Genomic DNA, 19,758 nt, shown 5'->3' with positions numbered 1-19,758 from the left:
CATTTTGTCTCAGCTATATATGGCTAAGGTTATCTCCATTCTCATGTTTGGTGCCACGGATGGCACCTCAGTAATAAGAAGGGGGTGGCAAGACTCAAATCCCTCCTTCTAAAAAGGTTGTTTCGATTATCCATGCTGAGGTTGGCTCTCTGAATCGCATGATCCTCAAAACTACCCGGTATAAGGTCACTCACATTCCTCCCAGTGCTTTTCAATGCATCCTCTCGACGGCAATCAGATTGATGAATGTGCTTCCTACCGCCTACGAGAGCTAGTCTTACCCCAGGTTTAAAGCTGCTATGCTATATCTCCAGGCGGGATAGCCCCCCAAATGATGTTGCCCAATTTGTGGGCAATATTTTGGTTTGGGAGTACCTCAAGGTCAAAATTAACTCCGTCAAAACCTTGGAGGTGATGGGTGCCTGGAATAACATCCCAAGACCTATGCGCAAGTGCCCCCTCTGTGTCACAGCTTCCAGTGAATCCACCAAACACCTTTTAGTCCATTGTGTGATGTAGGACACACTCCAACTCTCTGCCCGGATGGCATGGGGCCTGGAGCCTTCGTTTCTGCTCTAGCAATATGGGAGTTATACATGGGGGGAATCATCAACCATGTATTGTGTTTTTTTACAATTTTCTGGAAAAAGGTCTCATGCATGTTGGAGAATGTTCTCCTCGTAGCCAGCTATTAACTTGCTTATCTGTTATACTACTTGGTCGTTTTCGGACCCTATCTTATTGACTGTTTTCATAAACTGTTTCTTTTTGTTTTATTGTGTTAAAAAGTTGTTTTTTGCTGCTGTATAACACTGGATAATAAAAATAAATGAATTAAAAAACAGGCCATCCCTAAGAATCAGGAAATGGCAATGGTAGCTTTGATTGGAACAAAGTATAAAACTTGGACCAGGTGCCAAAGTTCTAGCATGCTAAACTTAGACAACAGGAATCAGATATCATGTTGTTCATTTTGAAATCAAAACACATTGCTGATTTTTGAAGCTAGTAAATCGGATGTGCCATGCCAACCAGCATACCCAAACTAATGCTGTGTCCGAATCTCAGTGGGTTTTGCATTTTTTACAACTGTATGCTGAGGATCCGACACCCCACTTTGTTCCCCCAAACACAAACTACTCAGACGCCTACTATAAGAAACTGCAGATAGAATTTCCACCACAAATTGTGTGTTAAAGCGAGTGATTCTAAAGCCCGGGACCCAATAATACCTCCAATAGACGTTTTACAGGTAATCCACATGGATGGATGGCCACCTTATCGTTTCTTTTCAACAACATATAGAAGACTGTCCGCTTTACCTCTACATGTCATTAATCTTATATAATTCCGATTTATAAGTGAGGGCCCCATAGTGATCCTATGAATTATCACCCCATCTCTAAAAGCAACATTTATTAAACTATTTTGTTGCACCATCTTGAGACTTGGGCTAAGGAAGTGGGGCGGTTAGAAAAATGGCATGTAGGCTTTAGAAAGGATCATGGGATATCTTTGAATGGTTACCTTTCTCAGGTGCCTCCAGAACTCTGTGTTGGAAGGCACCTATAAAACAATTCATGTTGCCTCAATTGATCTTAGTGCTGCCTCAGACATAGTGAACCGTAATCAGCTATGGTGGAAACTTAACAACTGAGGTATTCCCCGTTTTTTTTAAATGAATCATTCAATTACATCAATCCACTCAAGTACAGGTTAGATTGAACAACTTAGGGCTGTATCCCAGTCCCTAGCATGTTTAACCTTTATGTCTCTGACGTGGGAGAAGAGATTGAAAGTGCAGGTTTGGCTTCCCTGATGTTTGGACATATAAGACCCTCCTGCATCGCCTAGGGTGATAATTTACTTTTGTTTGACACTACTGTCATGGGCAATGATTGCTTACCGCCTTTAAGGGGCATGCAAGAAAAAATATTGGAGAATGATTGCCTAAATTATTTTTTACTGACCTTCAGGCAAGTAAATCGTGTGGCAAAAGAAAATTGGCAAATGGGTGGTGGCCAACTGGGAAAAGTTTGGGAACTTGTTCACCTAGGGTTTTATATCCTGGGCACCATGAACAAAGAAAGCATGATTTGTTTTTTTTCAATGGTTAATCCAACTTATTAATTAGTCAAATTATACTAATCCAACATAAATATTGCCTACACTCATCGATACCACTCATGAAACACTATTTGTCCACCACCATTCCCAAATTAACATATTGTATTGGGGACTATCCAGGGCTGGTTTTGCAAATTTTCCAGAAAATTGAAAATAAGATATGGAGAAGAGCACTGGGAATTCAGCACTGGGAAGTCCATACAACAGCAATTGTATTAAATCTTGGAATTTGTGGTATTCGGTCCCTGGTCAGGTGGAAGTGGTTGGCTTTCTTTTATAAATTGCTTCTTTCTTGTGCTGGCTCACTTTATGAGGACATGAGCGCATTTCTCGTGTCTAAAAAGCTGAAATCAGTTCTGAATTTTGGACTGAACTAGGAGGGCATTTTGTGTGAAATTGGTTACACAGTCAAAGACCTGAATTGTACTCCAGGAAAAGTCAAAAGGCAATTTGTTAAGGTTTGACTGGAGCATTCTGACCAGTGACTCTGATGGTCAGAAGAGCATGAGCCACCTTTGCCGCGAGCATAACGCTCTTTGTATGATGGCCACCTATTGGAGGATATTCCATTTTCTGAAAGTCAGAACAGACTTTGCCAGATTTAGATGGAACATATATATATCACTCGTGAAATACATAAGTGTTTCAATCTTGATGATGTTGTTTGCATGTCTTGTCGTTTTTGTAGCGACACAGACTCGATTGAAACAGACCATCTAATAGTTTATTGTGATCATTTGGGGATTGAAACATTTAGATAAAATGAAATCTCTGAACCTTCAATATATTTGGAAGCTATGATTGAGTGGCGTGAACCGGTTTTTGTGTATGGCAAATATTGGCTTTTTAAATGTACAAAAACTGAATGTTATTGAACAATGAAATATTTTTCAGACATAGCAATGCAGTTCTAGTTGGAAATTTGTATTTCTATTTTAATGAGGTAGTACAATTGATGTATTATCTACTTTTGTCTATTGTGAAAAAAATATATATTTTTTTTCTGATTTATTTTTATTTTGCTTTTGTATTTTTCGGTTGTTAAGGATGAACTAATTTTGTTTAGCCAATAAACAATGTTGGGAAATTAGAAAAGTTCGAATTTAGCGGGACCAAACCACTGATTGGGGTGTGGAACCTTCATCATTGTCATTTCTGACACTTTTCTATTTGCTACAAAAGTATTACAATATTTATGGTAAATGGGATAAGTATGACATTTAGGTTACTTTGTGTTATTTTGTGTAGAGGCGATACATTTGTAGATTTGCAGGCATGCAGATACATAACAATCAAACATTGTCACAAGGAGGGCCCCTCAACACTCAAGTGAAGCAGGCGATCAATTTGTGCATGTGGAGTTTAGCTGTATGAATGGAGATCATAATAGGTATAAAATGCGCACATAATGTATACATGTATGGGGAGTATTTTTCCAATTTAGTAAAAGATAATAAATATGTGAGGTGCGGGTGCTCTATGTATCGAGAGGTGTTTTCATAAATTATGGCAAAGGCCTGTCAGCAGTCAAGCAACAGGTTTCGTAAGCTGGTTAACAGGGTGGTTAGTGGTCAGTTTGCATATGGCTCAAGTGCTGCAGAGCAATGGAAAGATATGATCTCTGGTAAACAGGACAGTTCATTGATGTAAGGGATAGGCATTTGTGAAACCAGTGGGGTTGTTTGAACAGATGGCTTCACCCAGGACATTTGCGGAGTAGTAATACATATCAGAAGAGCGATTGTGTTATCAGACAGTGTTGTCAGAGAGTAGGCAGAACTCATGTTAATAGGAAGGGTCAATAGTCATAAGAATTGGACACCGTACAGGTTTTGGCAATGCGGTTAGCAAATAGGAATAGGTCAAAGGAAATCTATGTGTCTTTCTCTCATCTTCATGTGGTTAGGTATTTTAGGGCAGGTCTGTGTGCGTCATTAATAGGAAGTCTGTTATTTTGTAACTAGGAGGCAAGGCTGCCACCAAATATGGAGAGGCTTTTAGGAAGGGGTGTGTTGAAAATGTAAACCTTATAATTATAAGTTTTAGGGCATTGTGTTATACTGTCTGTGTCCATTGAACTGTGCAGGTTTTAGATTTCTATGTACAGGGCAACCAATAATGTTTGGGGGGATGCCTATGTAACAGTATCTGGGGTCATGCATTAACTGTTGTAAACTGTGTATAATGTGTGTTCTTTGTGTGGTTTAGAGAGACCAGGGTTAGTTTGACTGTAAGATCTCATCTAAGCATGTTCCCGGTCATTGCACAATAAACTTGCTTTATGGACAAAAGGTGCACTTACTAATTTTAAAGGTGGGCCTAATTTGGGTAAAGGGGTGGAGCTAAAGGTCCACGCCTACAACAATAACAACAACTAACTTTTATGTTTCACTGGGCCAATAGCATTTGTCAGTTTTGCCACATTTGTGATGCTGTGCCCATAACATATAAACATATTGCCACTCACATAAAATTGCCAAGGGTTTGCCCCGTATCAGACAGTACAGTCACCATAAACAATTTTCATAATGGCTCTATCCACCAAATGCACGTATATGAAAAAACATTTGTTAGCTGGCTGTGCCCATTGATTTCTGGTATTTCCACTAGAAGAACACTTTTTAATTCCAGTTAGAGTCAATAAAATAGCATCATGCGACTGTACACACACTCTCAACTAAATGTCATGTTATTGGGTGACATACTGTGCTCATCTGTCATTTGTGTAGTCTCTAGATAGTTTCGCAGATATAAAACAGAGAATTTAATTAGAGCAGAAAGGGAGAAAAGTCAAAGTAGCTTAGAAGTTTTGTGGATGCATGAAGCACGAAAGTGTCCAGGCACTGTAAGTCGTTCTGTTAGTTGGCGCTCCATGACTATGCACCTGGGCTATCTATGTCCAGAGGTAAGCCTCTTATCCCAACAGTGTGAGGATATGTCCATTGAGACTGATATATATATATATATATATATATGCACGTTGTTTGCAGATTTGTAACAGTCTAATATGCAGACCTTGATTGGTCTTTTGAGAATCTATATGGTGTAGCCATGTTGAAATCCAGTTAGTAGTTAGCACCATGGACAGACTGGTTTTCTAGTAACTGGAAACAGTGGGCACTAAGACAATGACACTGCCATGTAGTGTAACTATGTACTAACCTTAGTTGTCTGAGAAGTGCTCTATAGAAATCTCCAACCCCATGATCAAAGTACAACATTCTTAAGTAACACGTGACACAGGTATCCACAAATACTTCCTGCATGGGAAGCTGCACCTAGGGTAATGATTTTAGGTTGGCAGTCCATGAATGAACTCACTGAACATTAACAACATTGTTGGGTTTAAAGATGTGCCTAAAAGAGGTGTAGACTGATGGCAAATATCTGGTCAAAGCAGTATGCTGGGAACACTACAAATTGGTAGATGAAAAGTTTTGAATAAAATGTACCTATTGTTAATTGTTTGTGGCATTCATTAAATTGTGTGTACCATAATGTACATAATTAATAATACATCCTTATAATGTGAGACTAGCATAAACCGTGCATTATCACTAAACTGGTTAGGTCATTCCTTTGAAACATATTTGAGAAACTTTTACTAGAATAATCACAAACCCAATATGAAGCAGAACCACTGTTTTTTGTTGATAATCATTTTTTGTGAAAACATGAAAAAACTTTAAAATGTTCCTTTTATAATTGGAATATGTTACTAATTTGGAAAGTGTCACATCCTATTAATAATTTGCTAATGCAAAGGATTGACACGTATTGCCCAGTTAGGACATGTAATGAGATTGTTTTCTCTAGTGCTATAGACAGGGTGTGGCATGACGGACAAGGCCCAGCGTCAATTCTCCAGGGCCAAACCTGCTGTTCTGGTCATGGCTCAGGTGTATTAGGACTTGTTGCTTACGGCTGATAGGCACATCGTCCTTGTGCTGCCAGTAGTTTCTTCAATGGAATTTTTACCAAAAAAATGATATCTAAAAAACCTATTGAAATATATATGGGGGAGTGGGTAAGGAGTTAAAAGGGGTGGCATTGGGGTTCGGTGGGCTTAATAACATAGGGAAATGGGGAGATTGGGGGAAGAGCCCAAACATTGAAGAACAGATATTCAATGAGTTGTTTCAATTGATTTTTTTCAGTGAGAAAATCCATCGAAAAAACTATTTTCGCTAAAACAACATAGAACCGGCTGATGATGGTGTATATTTGCTTATTTGAAGCACAAAAAAACGTTGGACATTTTCTGTGGGACAGCAAAGGGTGTGTATAAATACAAGCTGAATGTGTTAAAATTAAGTGTGAAGTGTTGTTTTCTCTCCATTGTGTCCATTACGGCTTTCGTAAATGATGAACACTGTATATGGCTTTTTATGTTGTTTTTACTGTTATGTTTGGAGTAAATATTGATTAAAATATGTTTAAGATAACTTTTTGACCGTGGTGGTAGACAGCATTGTATGAAAATTCCACTGTGAGGATAATTTCTGATAAGTAGCCTTCCCCTTGGGTGTGTTAGAGGTGGGCAGCTAGTGGTTAATGTGCTCGCTTGTTTGATGTGTTAAAAAACTACAGGCTTGCCACTGTATCAGAGGATCTTTTGTTATTTGCCTATATCTCGAAAATAGTAGAACCGACTGTACATGATCTCCACTTGTCCCATGCCAGGTGTGAAGAAATCAACCAATCTTGGGTTTTTGGCTCACATCAAGGTGCATTTTGGAACTCACTGTATTAATAAAGTATACAGGAATGGAAGTCTACATGCACTGATAATGCCAGAAGTTGGAGATATGACTTGAGAGGTCGGTATCAGCACATGTTTAAGATACAAGGGAGGAAATGAACAAACTGGGTGGGAAAGTGGCACTAGTTTGTCTACATTACTGCCTTTTGTCCTTTCGCATTCAGCAGTTATTTTGTATGCAGACAATTGTACAGCAGAAGAGAAAAGCTGTATCAGTGTATGTATTTGCCAATGTATATGTGTTAGGTATGCATATAGTGTGAGCCTAGCAACCAAGACAATTTCACTGTTCAGAAAATGGGAAGACTATAGGGGAGCATGTTTTGTAGAGCAAGGGAGGCACATTGAGAGGGTTAATATCATGGGGCCAGTTTCACATATATGTGGAGCTCCAGAGAGCCTAGTCAGTTGATACAATGAGTAACACTAAGTTCAGTAATATTAATGTATGTTATTTACAGTGCAATGAAAACTGTTTATAAAAGCGAAAATGTTGGCCTGGTCGGCGGGTGTGTGGAAAAGATAACAGTCTGATCAAAATGAACGGGTTCGCCCTTAGTTTATAGGACAGTGCAGTATGTATGGAGTGCAGGCTCACTGTGTGGTGACACTATGGCTGCATCTCTTGTTCTTTCACATCATCCATCATTAATTACACTGTGTGAAACCGAACACACACTATAGCTCAAGAACGTGTTTACACCACTTTCCCTTATTGTCAACAAGTGACGAAGAATGGCAGACACAACTTCCTCTCACATCCCTGGAAAATAACTTGCATGTTTAATCAGTCCATTTCCTACCCATAATCACTCAATACAATTTCAACCCAAAAAAACATCAACAATATGTTTTTATAAAGAAATCGAAGTCTTTCTGTATTAAAAAAAGAAGAACATAAAATCAGGCAACCAGATGTAAAACACCATTTGTCTCGATTTAGTAAAGCCACAAAATCACTAGTTCCATACTTAATTACTAAACACAGTTAAACAAAATGCATCGTTGACTTGATACAAACACGTTTCCTCTAAAGGAAGGAGCATAGGCCATGAAGTAAAGGTTTTGATGTGTCAAATGTTGATGGCATGGTAAAGAACAATAGCCATAACTCATTTGGCCTATGGCATGGTACTAAGGTGAGGGATGCGTAAACCTATGTACATACTAACCCAAATCATCTGTGCTCACTAAAGGCCTGATTTACAGAAGTGTTTTATAATGGCACAATTAAATAGGAAAAGGTTATGTGACCAGGCCCTTAGTTGGCTATTGCACTTTTCTCACAAGAACATCTACTAATAGCCTAAAGCTGCTGCACAAGCTTTCACTGGCAAAATAGTACAGTCCAAGCATTCACGTGTTCACCCCTATAAAAACCACATACAGCTATGTTGTTCAACAACAATATAGGTCCTAATTCATGGAACTGTAAACACAGTGCAAAGTGACTCTGCACTGGTGCAAAGTGACTTTGCACTGCCAACAAACACCCTGATTCACAGAGCAGTGCAATAGGTATTTTTGCAAAGTCACTTTGAACTGCAAAAGTACTCTTTGCACCTCCCATTTAGCACAGTGCAAAGAGTACTTTTACCGTGCGAAGTGACTTTGCTATGCAAAATACACATTGCACTGCTCTGTGAATCAGGTTGTTTGTTGGCAGTGCAAAATCACTTTGCACCACGCTAAAAGTTCCATGAATTAGGCCCATGAGTTTTTGACATGTACAAATGTTGGAAATGCGCATGAATTTAGGATTGTTTTGCAAGGAGACATGAATAAATCATAGCATATAGAGTGTCTGAAAAGGAAGAAAAGGAAAGAAGAATCTGAGAATTGTCAGCATAGAAATGTGAGAAAATGCTGAACAAAGAAACAATGGAAGAGAGAGGAATGGTATAGATAGACAAATTCAGACGATCCAGGACCAAACCTGCAGGACACCTCATATAGGGTGAATGTTTGCCAGCACAAGAGATGGAAAAGGGGGGACCAGAAAGATATAATTAAAAACAATAAAGAATAGCAATAGAAAATCACAGTTCTGAGAGAGTCAAAAGGAGAGTTTTGTCAGTAGTGATAAATGCAGCAGAATAATCAATGAGACTATGAATCGCACAAAATATACAATGGCATGCATTTATGAGTGAGTTAGATATGGACAAACATATGATTGGAAGGGTGGACGGAGGAGATAAGATGCGGTTAAGAATCTGAAACATTCAATGGGGGTGGAGATAGTAGGAGAGGATATGCTTGGATAAACATTTTTTTTAATGAAATGAACAAGGAAGTATTATAGGATGAGTGTAAAGACTAGAGTAGATCAAGGTCAGCACAAGAGTGAGACTTTTCCCATCAACACTGTACACGACATAAGGAAGAGTAGAGAGTGTAGAGATCATTTGTAAGCCAAAGCTGTGGAAGTATATGAGGGCCAACATCTGGCATCAGGACAAGTTTAGTTACGTGAAAAAAGAAATCTGGACAGAATTCAATGTAATGTATACAAACAATCAATTTAGCTAACAATGTGAATCTGAATCCAGGTACGCAAATGCTGGTTATCAGGCTCAACAATGTATTTATGTATAGCAGCCATCTTGCATCCATAGACCCAGATCACGGCCTGTGTACCCTGTGCTGCAATATCATTTAGTTTGCAACTATATAGTATCCCTGGGGGGTTGTCCTGACCCTAAGGAGAGAAGGGCATATCCCAGATCGGTGAAATGGGACATTCTGCTTCTGACACCTCAGATCCTGCTCATTGTCCCAGTGATATATAGAGGACAGGATTATGGAAATATGAGTGCTGACCTACTAAGCGATGGTGACATTATTCCCAGGATAAAAAGACCTGTCAAATATTCTGCAAACTCTGATGACACCTACTGCTAATCAATGGGTGATGCATAGGGTGCCAAACGAGTCCCGATTCCAGGACACTGCAAGTAGATTAATTCTACCTGTAGTGCAATAGAAGCCTATTCTCTTGGTTCGTTCCCATATGTGATGGCTCATTAACGAATGTCATTCCCTGTGTGCTTTGAGAGTTTGGTCACTTAGCATGGGGCACATTTGTATGTCAGTAAATATGTACAGTGACTGCATTGTATGGCGAGAGGTCATAGGCAAAGGACATGCACTGCCAATAAGGTTGGTAGAGTACCTGGCCTTTGGGCTCTCCAAATTACCTTTGAACTAATGGCCATCTTTAGGGGGTGTAGTATAAAGGTAGGTGGTAGACTTCTGGGTGGCTGGCTCAGCACTTTATTGAGTCATCAATACTTGCAATGCAGGAAACATAAACACATAAGTATGTTCAAGTCCATGGACAACTGGCCCTCAACTGTACTGGATGCAACAATGTCAATTGAGTCTATGTGGAGAGTGTATGCCCTCTCAGTAGAGGAGCACCAGGAGCATGACTTGCTCCATGTCCTCTCTGCTCTTTCTCCTAGTTTGCGCCTCGCGTTGCTTCAACCGGCTCTTCCGGGTTCACCTGCCGAGATCTTGCGAGACCTAGAGTCATGCAATATCCCAATACGCCTCCCCTTGATGGCGTAGCAAAGCCTATTGCATAACATAGTCATTATACTTCACCGGTCTTCTGTGCTCCCTTCTCGGTTGATCATCCTTCCTGCCACTAGTGTCCAGTTTTTGACTAGTTTCCTGGAAGGCTTCTGACGCATCTCCTTCTGCTACTTCTTCTATGGTCTCTCTCGCTCTGGCTTCTTGTTCTTGTTCTCGTGCACTCTCTCTGTCTGGGCCCTTGCCAGGGTCAGGTTCCTCTTGCAACCTTTCTGCTTCCTGATGCTTCTCAAACATGGCGACTTGCTCCATGTTCCATGTGCAGCCATCCTCGGTGCGGACATGGTTAGTCCCTCTGTGAATAACTCTTATGGGTTGATGGGTTGACTGAACTTAAAACCTGTTAATTGGTCCTTGCTTGGCAGTCTCCTTCCATGACCTCTCGAACTTGGGTAGTTCTCCTTTGGTTGCTCCATCTTTTCATGCGTGCCTTGCTATTTTCTATTCTCCACACAACTTCTGTGATGTCCACTTCATCTTCTCTTACTCTGGTCAACCATGGTGGTACCAGTGTGGACTCCGCTCTCCTCCCTCTCAAAATGCGAAATGGGGACATTTGGGTGGTCCAGTTGGGAGTTAACCTGGGGGGCGGTGATGGTCTCTTTGGCTGTTTTCAAGGCATCCATACCCGAAGTGGTTGACAGTTGGATTGCTCCTTAATGAACATATTGTCTCTCTCCACAAGCCCATTGGCTTGGGGATGGTACAGCGCAGCTTTTCTCTGATGAATGCTGTTTTTGTGCAGGAACAACTCCATATCCCTCAACACTACCTGTACCCCATTGTCTGTGACTAACCCTTTAGGGAGAACTTCCCTCTGAAATATGGATGTGAGGACTTCTATGACCATGGCAGTTGTGATGTTGTGTACGAACTCTGCTTCTACCAACTTCAACAGGTAGTCCACCAGTACTATGCCATACATATGTTTGGGTGTCATAGCCTCCCGCGGCCCAATAAAGTCTAACCCCACTTTGGACCATACTGCTTCAGGGTCCTCCGTGGGGATCATCAAAGCTTGCCTGGTCCTTAAGCGTTGATCCCTGTTTTGACACTCATGGCATCTCTCTATCATTCCGTGAATTTCTTGATCCATGGAGGGCCACCAATGTGCTTCCCTCACTCTTCACTGAGTCATGGTGTTCCACAAATGCCCTGAGTGGGTTCTACACAGAATGAATTTTCTCATCCGCACTGGTGGTATAATTTGATCGCTTTTCATGATCGATCTATCTGCTTTGGAAATTTCTTCTGCCACCTTCCAGTATGGTCTTATGCCTTTCGATACAGATCTTTCATCTGTTCAACCATTCCTGACCCATTCTCTGAGTCTCACCATTGTGGGGTCTTTACTGTCTTATTCATTACGATGCCCCTCACTCAACTTCTAGGAAATCAGTGCCCCTCAGGTACTGAATTGCGTCTACTATGCATTCATCCTGCAGGAAAGTGGTGGTTTTGTCTTTGTCCTCCGGTAGCCTTGACATGCAGTCCGCTTGAGCATATCTGCATCCTGCAATGTGGTTAATTTCAAAGGTGTATTCTTGCAATTTGGCCGCTATGCGTGCCATCCGGGGTGTCTACGATTTTGTCCCTCCTGGTCTGAGCATTTGGTTGACAGGCTTATGGTCGGTGACCAGTTTAAATTTCATGCCCCACACATAAATCCTGAAATGTTCAACCACCCATGCGCAGGCCAGCATCTCTTTCTCCACTGTGGAGTAGTTCTTCTCAGCCGCGGACAGGGATTTTAGAGGTGAACGCCACCACATGTTCTGCATCCCCTTTCTTTTGGGTGAGTATGGCACCTAAGCCGCATGCACTGGCATCTGTGTTGATGTCTGTACTCCATTCCGGATTAAACGGCTGTAGGCACTGTGCTTCCACTATGCGTTTTATGTCCCCCATTGCCTCTTTCTGGGCTTCCAGCCATGTGAACTATTTGCCTTTTTTTAGCAGGTCTCGTAGCAGAGTCGTGATTTCAGAAAACCTGGGGATGAATTTTGCATAGTATTCTGCGAGTCCTAGGAATGACCTGACTTTTTCTTTGTTAGTTGGCTCCAGAGCTTTAATTATAGCTCGCACTAGGTTTTGTTTGGAGCTGAAAACTTGTACCCCAAGAATTCAACTTTGCGTGCCCTTAAAACACATTTTTCATACCTTAACTTGACTCCAGCCTCCTGTAACTTGGTGAGGACTTTCTTCACGTAATGTCGTGTGTGTGTGTTCATCTGCAGCGTAACCCAGGATATCGTCCTAGAAGTAGGACACATTTCCTATGTCTTGTAGTAACAAGTCCATCATTTGCTGAAACACTGAAGCCACAGATAACAGACCAAAGGGCATCTTGGTGAACTGGTAGGTGCTGAATGGGGTGATGAACACAGTAAGTGGCTTCGACTCTTTGTGCAAGTGGATTTGATGATACGCATCCATCATGTCCAATTTCGAGAACACTCTGGCTTCTTTCATCATGAGGATGAGATTGTTAATGCTTGGAACGGGGAGATGTCTGCGATGACTGCCAGGTTTAGGCTGTGAAGATCAATGCACACCCTTAGGTCTTGCAAGTTTTGTTTCTTGATGAGGACCACAGGACTCAATCACTCTGAGGCTTCAACTTAATATTGCCCTTCTTCACTATTTTGTCAAGCTGCTTTCTGAGTATGTCTCTGGTTGTTGCTGGCACAGGCCTCACTTTGTGTTTTACAGTAACTGCATTAGCCTTGATCAGTATCTTATGCACAAAGTTTTTGATTTTTCCTTGCCCTTCTGAAAACAACTTGGAAAAATACTCTTTGACAACCAGCGCTCCTCTTGTACTGACTGTTAGCACTTGATCCTCTGTGCTGGGGTCCAGTTTGATTTTGAGTTTGGCTTGATCATCCCAACCCAGGATTGCTGGGCCTTCTTGACTGAAATATATTATTGTGGTACTTTCTCTCCTTTAGAACTTCACCTTCCCTTTGATGTATCCCAGTAATTCAATGTATGCCCCTCCGAACACTGTGGGCTTGTGGCGAGTGCTGAGGACTTCAACCTTATCGGTGCGCATCATCTCTTTATACGTGCAAATGGGTAGAATGGTAAGTCCGAACCTGAGTCTGCCATTACTCTTGTCTCCATACCGTTCACTCTGATGCAGTGGGCATTTTGCCTCCTCGCTCGTGAGATGTTCACCATTAGCACAGTGGGCCTCCCTTCTTCTTCAGATGAGGATTCTCTCTCTGGATTGTACTCTGCATTTACATTGGTAACCTTTTAATTTTGCCATCTGCATATCAGCGAAAAGTGTCAGATTCTTTTGCACACTGAGCACTCTGCCACTGGCAGGACATTCCCTGTCATTTGCCAAGTGCTATGTGCTGGTGCACCTGTGGTACTTCAGTGGTTCTTTCCCCCCTTCCCTTCTCTTGCATCAATGACTGGTTTCTCCTTCTTGCTCCGGAATCCGACAGCCTGGACTTCAGCTGGGCCGGGTCAGCTCACATATTCTTTCTGACGTCCTGTGGTCTACTCAACCACCCTTGCAATTTCAACGGCTTTTTCCAGCTGTAATTCCTTTTCTAATATGAACTTGTCCTGCACTTTTCTACTGTTGGTGTGCACCGTTAGCATGTTGCAGATCAGTCCTTCTGCGTTTTTTCCAAAGTTGGACAGCACAGCTAATTCACGTAGTTTAGTAACATAGTCTTCCATGGGTTTGGATGCCTTCTGTATGTGACTGTAGAAACTAATCCTATGCAAAACAGTATTTGCCTTTCTGGCAAAACGTTTTATAAATCTTCTAACCGCCTCCTTATACATGTCGTCGTTGTTATCCGCCACCATTTCAGGCATAAGACGTGCAAATATCCTCTGACTTGCCACGCCCAACGCGTTCAACAACATGGCTCTGCGCCTTGCTGCTGTGTACCCACACCTCCCTGTGCTTCCAGGTATGTAGTGAATAGGGGTACCCATTGTGGCCAAGGAATGGTAGGCCTACCTGGCGTTTGTAGAAAAGCTGAAGGTGGAGTTGCCCCTTGCATGGCGCTGCATGGGTTGTAGTCCTGATCCTCATCACCAAATATGTAGTATAATGATCGGCAGTAGACTTCTGGGTGGCTGGCTTAGTTTTTTTTTTATTTCATTTAGTTTTTACAATCTTTTTGAAAACTTTTTTTAAAAAACGAAAGAAGACAGAAAAAGACTTCACAAAAACTCATCACTTTTCATCTGCACCTTACAGCAAATAGTCCAGTTCCTTTTTGTTTTAACACTATTTAAACGTCGAGCATTTCTATTCTGTATGGAAACTTGATATATGCACTTGATGCTTGATATGTGTCTTTGAGGTCTTTCTGGCTTCATCAGCTCTCAATTCCATCTTGCAGGGGGACCTCATCCTCCAAGTGTTCTGATGTCGCCCCCAGACGAATTTGTATCTGCTCAAGGAATCTCATCATTGCAATCATCAGTGACTTGCTTTCACCAATGTGAAGATGCCTCTACCATTCCTCGGGATTATACGTCTGGAATCAATTCCTCTTCTTCCCTAAACATTTCTCGCGTTGGTCTTTTAGTTCTGCGCAAAACAAGACCAGATGCTTTACATTTTCTTCTTCTTTTGTGCACATCCTACATTTGGAATTTCTTTCTGAGATCATCCTTCACTGCTTTAAGATTTCTTTTGTTTCGTAGATGTTCAGACGAAATTTTAAGTACAACCTTCTTAACCGTTTACAGGGTTATAGGATTAAATAGTTTGGGAGCGTGTTGCGTCTTTTTGCTTTGCTCAGAGAGTTTTGCATGCATTTTTGAGTTGATCTTTTCTCATTAATTATTATCCAGTCCGGGTCTAATAGTTTCCTTTTCACCAGGTCTGGGTTGTCCCATAGAGTTTTCTCGTCTGAACCCAAAAGTATTAGGATCTCTTTGCACTGTCGCTTCCAGTCATTCAGCGCTGATTGTTTTTGTATCATTTTTTCTATCAAGATTTTGACGGAGGGCAAATTTGCTTCTTCATACGTCTTCCTGAACGTCTTCCTGAACAGTGCTAATTTGTTCCAGGTGATTCTTGCGTTAAGTGTTGGCATCAATATTTGCAAAGCAGGAAACATAAACACATACATATGTTCAAGTCCATGGGCAACTGGTCCTCAACTGAGATGGATGCAACAATGTCAATGGGTCTATGGGGAGAGTGTATGCCCTCTCAGTAGAGGAGAACTGGGAGCATGACTTGCTCCGTGTCCTCTCTGCTCTTTCTCCTAGTTCACGCCTCGCGTTGCTTCACCCAACTCTTCCGGGTTCGCCTGCCTAGATCTCACGAGACCTAGTGTCACACGATATCCCAACAGGGGGCCAATGTTTTAACGTGCTTAACTTGGATGTCAGGTATTTTGGCATATGACTGTAACGATCTCAAAGTGCTGTAATTGAATTTAAGAGTTGTCTTTGGAACAGGGTCCATTTCGTCAGCGACTATGTTTCTATTTCAAAAATTGCACATTTCTGAATTTAATGCATGCAGCTGTCTCTGCACATTTGTATGAAAATGATTGATGAAATGTATTGATTACATGTATTAGTGGCATCAGGACTGCACGGGCTTGTGCTTGTATGTATAGTACCTCCAGCAGTTGATCAACAGGGACATTTAAAAGGTTTGGTTTGCCTAATAGAATTTTATCCATTAATATAATGTTCTGGTTGTGAGTAACCATCCGTCTCCTAGGTTCTGTTTCTCGCTTCCTTTGTTCTTGATTCAAGTTCCTGATATTGCAGAATTGCTAAATATCGAGCTGCTTGTTTGGCATGTGTTTCTCGTTTGTTGGGTTCATACTGTTTTGCATTCTCTGAGCAGGCCCTGTGTCTAATACAAGTGTGTTTCTAAACAAGCTCAGGAGCACTGTATACCAACGCTTTCCAATCGACACTTTCATTTCTGTGAACCCATATGTCTTGAGCTCCCACTTCTTGGAGAGTATTTCCCTTCTCCTGTGCTTCGTTCTTTGAGGGGAGGAGGGAGAATAGTGGCATTACCCTAGTTTTTTCGTAATTTCCGACAACCACTATTTCCTGATCTCACTCTGTTTACAAAGTATTCCTGTTTCCAGTTCTATTTCTACTTGCATTTATTTTCTGGTGCTGGGTGAGAAGAGGAAGGAGAATGGAGTGTGGCATTTTCCTGTTTTGTTTCCCTGCAGCTGTTTTCTTGATTCATGGTTGTTAAATGGCTGTGGTGTGTTACTATACAGCATTTCCCACATCAATAGGGTTTCCTTTGTTTTCCCGTGTTTCCTTTTACATATTTATTCTGTGTTGTTCCAGGTCAGTGCTGCTAGTATGATGGGCTCAAAGGACCTCTTAGGATTCACCGACCATAAAATCCAATACTGATCACTGTATTGAATGTATTAGGCCACTGAGCCAGTGATCCGGCCTGTACACATTTACAACTTTACCTTGTTCCACTGTAATTGGCACAATGTGTGAGAACAGCTGACATCCCAGGTAGATTGTGTTTCTGCCCTCTTAGTGTTGTCAAGTGTCCTTATATAATCTTGTTTATTTAATTTTCATGTGCATAAACATATTTCATGCAATAGCTGTAGCATTAACCGTATACGCTTCAATCATAAAGAGCTTCTGAATGCTAAATCAGCACACCTTTTAGTATTATGCAATATCCGTTTCTTGCATTGAATGGCTGATAGTCTGTATGGGGGTTTTGCATCCGGAGTACATGATCAGTTCTGAATTCCTGTGCGCTGTTCGTAACATTTCCATTGGCAATTTCCCCCATCCTAATGGCTCCGTTAACAGAGGCATCACCAAAAATATAAATCGCCTGTAGTCAATTTTGTGGCAGGGACATCCATCTTGAGGACTGGTCTAAGCTCATGCCTCAGGCAGAGTATTCAATGGGCAGTGCTTCAGGTATTTTGGTCACTATGCTGGGATATTGAAATGCCCATTGGAGACTTTGGATATGCCCACTCTTCCCCATAGCTACAGGTAATATCCATGCCTGGGCATTGTAAGAGATATCAGTTCTAGGAACGGGACTCTGTCGGGGGCCTCATGACAATCTGATGATCCTTTTTTTCCTTTAGGCCATGCAGTGGTTCACTGTCACTGATAATTACATTTTTGATGTCATCTGTGATGCCATGTATGACGTTGTCGGGTGGTCAAGGAGGGTTGCCATCATTACGAGGGATTCATTTTCCGTGTGCCATATTTGTTGAATGGGGATGCAGCGAACTGAGCGTGAATGTTACTTTTGTTCAGAGCTGATACATATTAGCTACATCCACCAAATGTAAAAACATGGATACACATTAATAAATACATGTTTAATTAATTAATCTACGCATTCGAGAAACACAGAGCCGGGGCCCCCTAGCAATTGGTGATGTTAAGAGTCTGTGGGTTTCTGCAGCAGGTGATCAGGCTAACAGGGTGTGGCCAAATGTGGGGTTCCCTGCAGTCAAGCTAGATTGTGTTCGCCATGATGGGGCATTGTTTAACACTGAGGACCCGAGTGTGGGACTCACTGAGGGGCACATTTCCAGATACTCCCGACTTGCAGTGAGTAATGCAGTGCACCATGGGGGAGGACGAAGATGCCTCGGCTTACATTCTTCGGGCGCAGGACATGTGGAGAGCAGCGACAGGCACGGCTTGGGATCAATCTACCTCCCTTTTTCACTTCATAATCAAGAGGGGTCTCCTAAAGGAAGTACAGAAGGCACTCAATAAAATTGCTGGGATAGTCGCCAAAGGCTGCCCAGAAATACAGAGCATCATAGTACACCACTGTTGGAGGATCAAAGAGAAGGAAAAGGAGTGCAGAAAAGGTTGGCACACAAAGCCAAATTAGTACAAATGAAATTGTGAAGGTTGCAGCAGTAGCTGCCGCTATCCTCGTAGAATGGCAGGGAGATGAAGAGGAGGTGGCAACAGCAATACAGGCCAGAATGGCAGAAAACTGGGCATCAAACGTACATGAGCAATGGGCTGGAGAAGAGCAGTATGGAGGGCTACAACGGCAAGGAAGGTCCGGAAGAGGAAAAAGAGGTGGGTACAGAGGGTACCACAACACAAATTCAAAGACAGGAGAAAAACATATAGGGGCAGCAGTAGTGCGAATGGAAGAAGGGGAATATAAGACAATTGTGCAAAAGTGGTTACCGGCACACTTTTCAGCCCACGCAGCAGAATTGGTAGTGCTGATTGAAGCCTTACATACAGCTGAAGGGTGTGCAGTAACTATTTGCACAGATTCAGCTTACACGTCCACAACAGTACATGGGGGGTTGTCACGATGAGGAGGAGAGGTTCAAGAGGGCAGATGGGTCCCCTGTACAACATGCCGAGCTTCTGAAAGAGCTGATAGAAGCATTAACAGAGACAACAATGGAGGCCCTGGTTAAATGCCAGGCCCACAATAACAACAATGACAGCACCTCCTTGGGAAACACGGCAGCAGACGCTGATGCCAAAGAGGCAGCCTACCTAGGAAGGGGTGTACAAGGAGAATTCATAATAAAAGGAAATGTAGAAGACAAAGTTGAAAGTTACAACTCAATGTCAGTTTCACAAATAATCGATTTGCGAAAAAGGGCTCCACTGGAGGATCAAGAGTTATGGGTAAAAAGAGGGTGCGACCAGTCATCCGCTGACCTCCTCTGGTGGCAACATTATACAGGAAAAAAGTTATGCCTGTGGAACTATTAGAGATAGCATTCCAGCAATTGCAGTTCCCCGCTCATACTGCAAAATAACGCATAGCAGCAGACATCCAGGACAATTGGTTTGTGCCAGGATTGCAGGAACACTTGGCAAAACAAATGATAGAATGTACAATATGTCAAACATACATTTCAGGAATGACTCTAAGAAGATTGAGAGAAACACTGCACCGCCCCATTGGACCATTCCACAAACTGCATATTGACTATGCAGACATGGGAGAAAGGTGTAATGGAGCACGATATCTGATTGTGGTGGTCTGCCCTTTTTCGCATTGGGCGGAAGCGCAAACCTGCGCTTACCCGCATGTGAAATGTGTGGTGACATTTTTAATGAGAAAGGTGTTTCCCTGATGGGGGATCTGTGATGTCATATGTTCCGACAACGGGACGCATTTCGTCAATGACCTTTTTAAAGTATTGACTGCACTGCTGTGAATTACACACACACTGTGTTCAATTTATCACCCACAAGCTAACAGGGTTGTGGAAAAAAATCAATGGCCTCCTTAAGAGCAGATTGTCAAAATT

Source organism: Ambystoma mexicanum, chromosome 2p (assembly GCF_040938575.1).
Source record: "Ambystoma mexicanum isolate Mex_15411 chromosome 2p, UKY_AmexF1_1, whole genome shotgun sequence".
In the NCBI taxonomy this organism is placed as follows: Eukaryota; Metazoa; Chordata; class Amphibia; order Caudata; family Ambystomatidae; genus Ambystoma; species Ambystoma mexicanum.
This window is presented reverse-complemented; position numbering follows the sequence as displayed.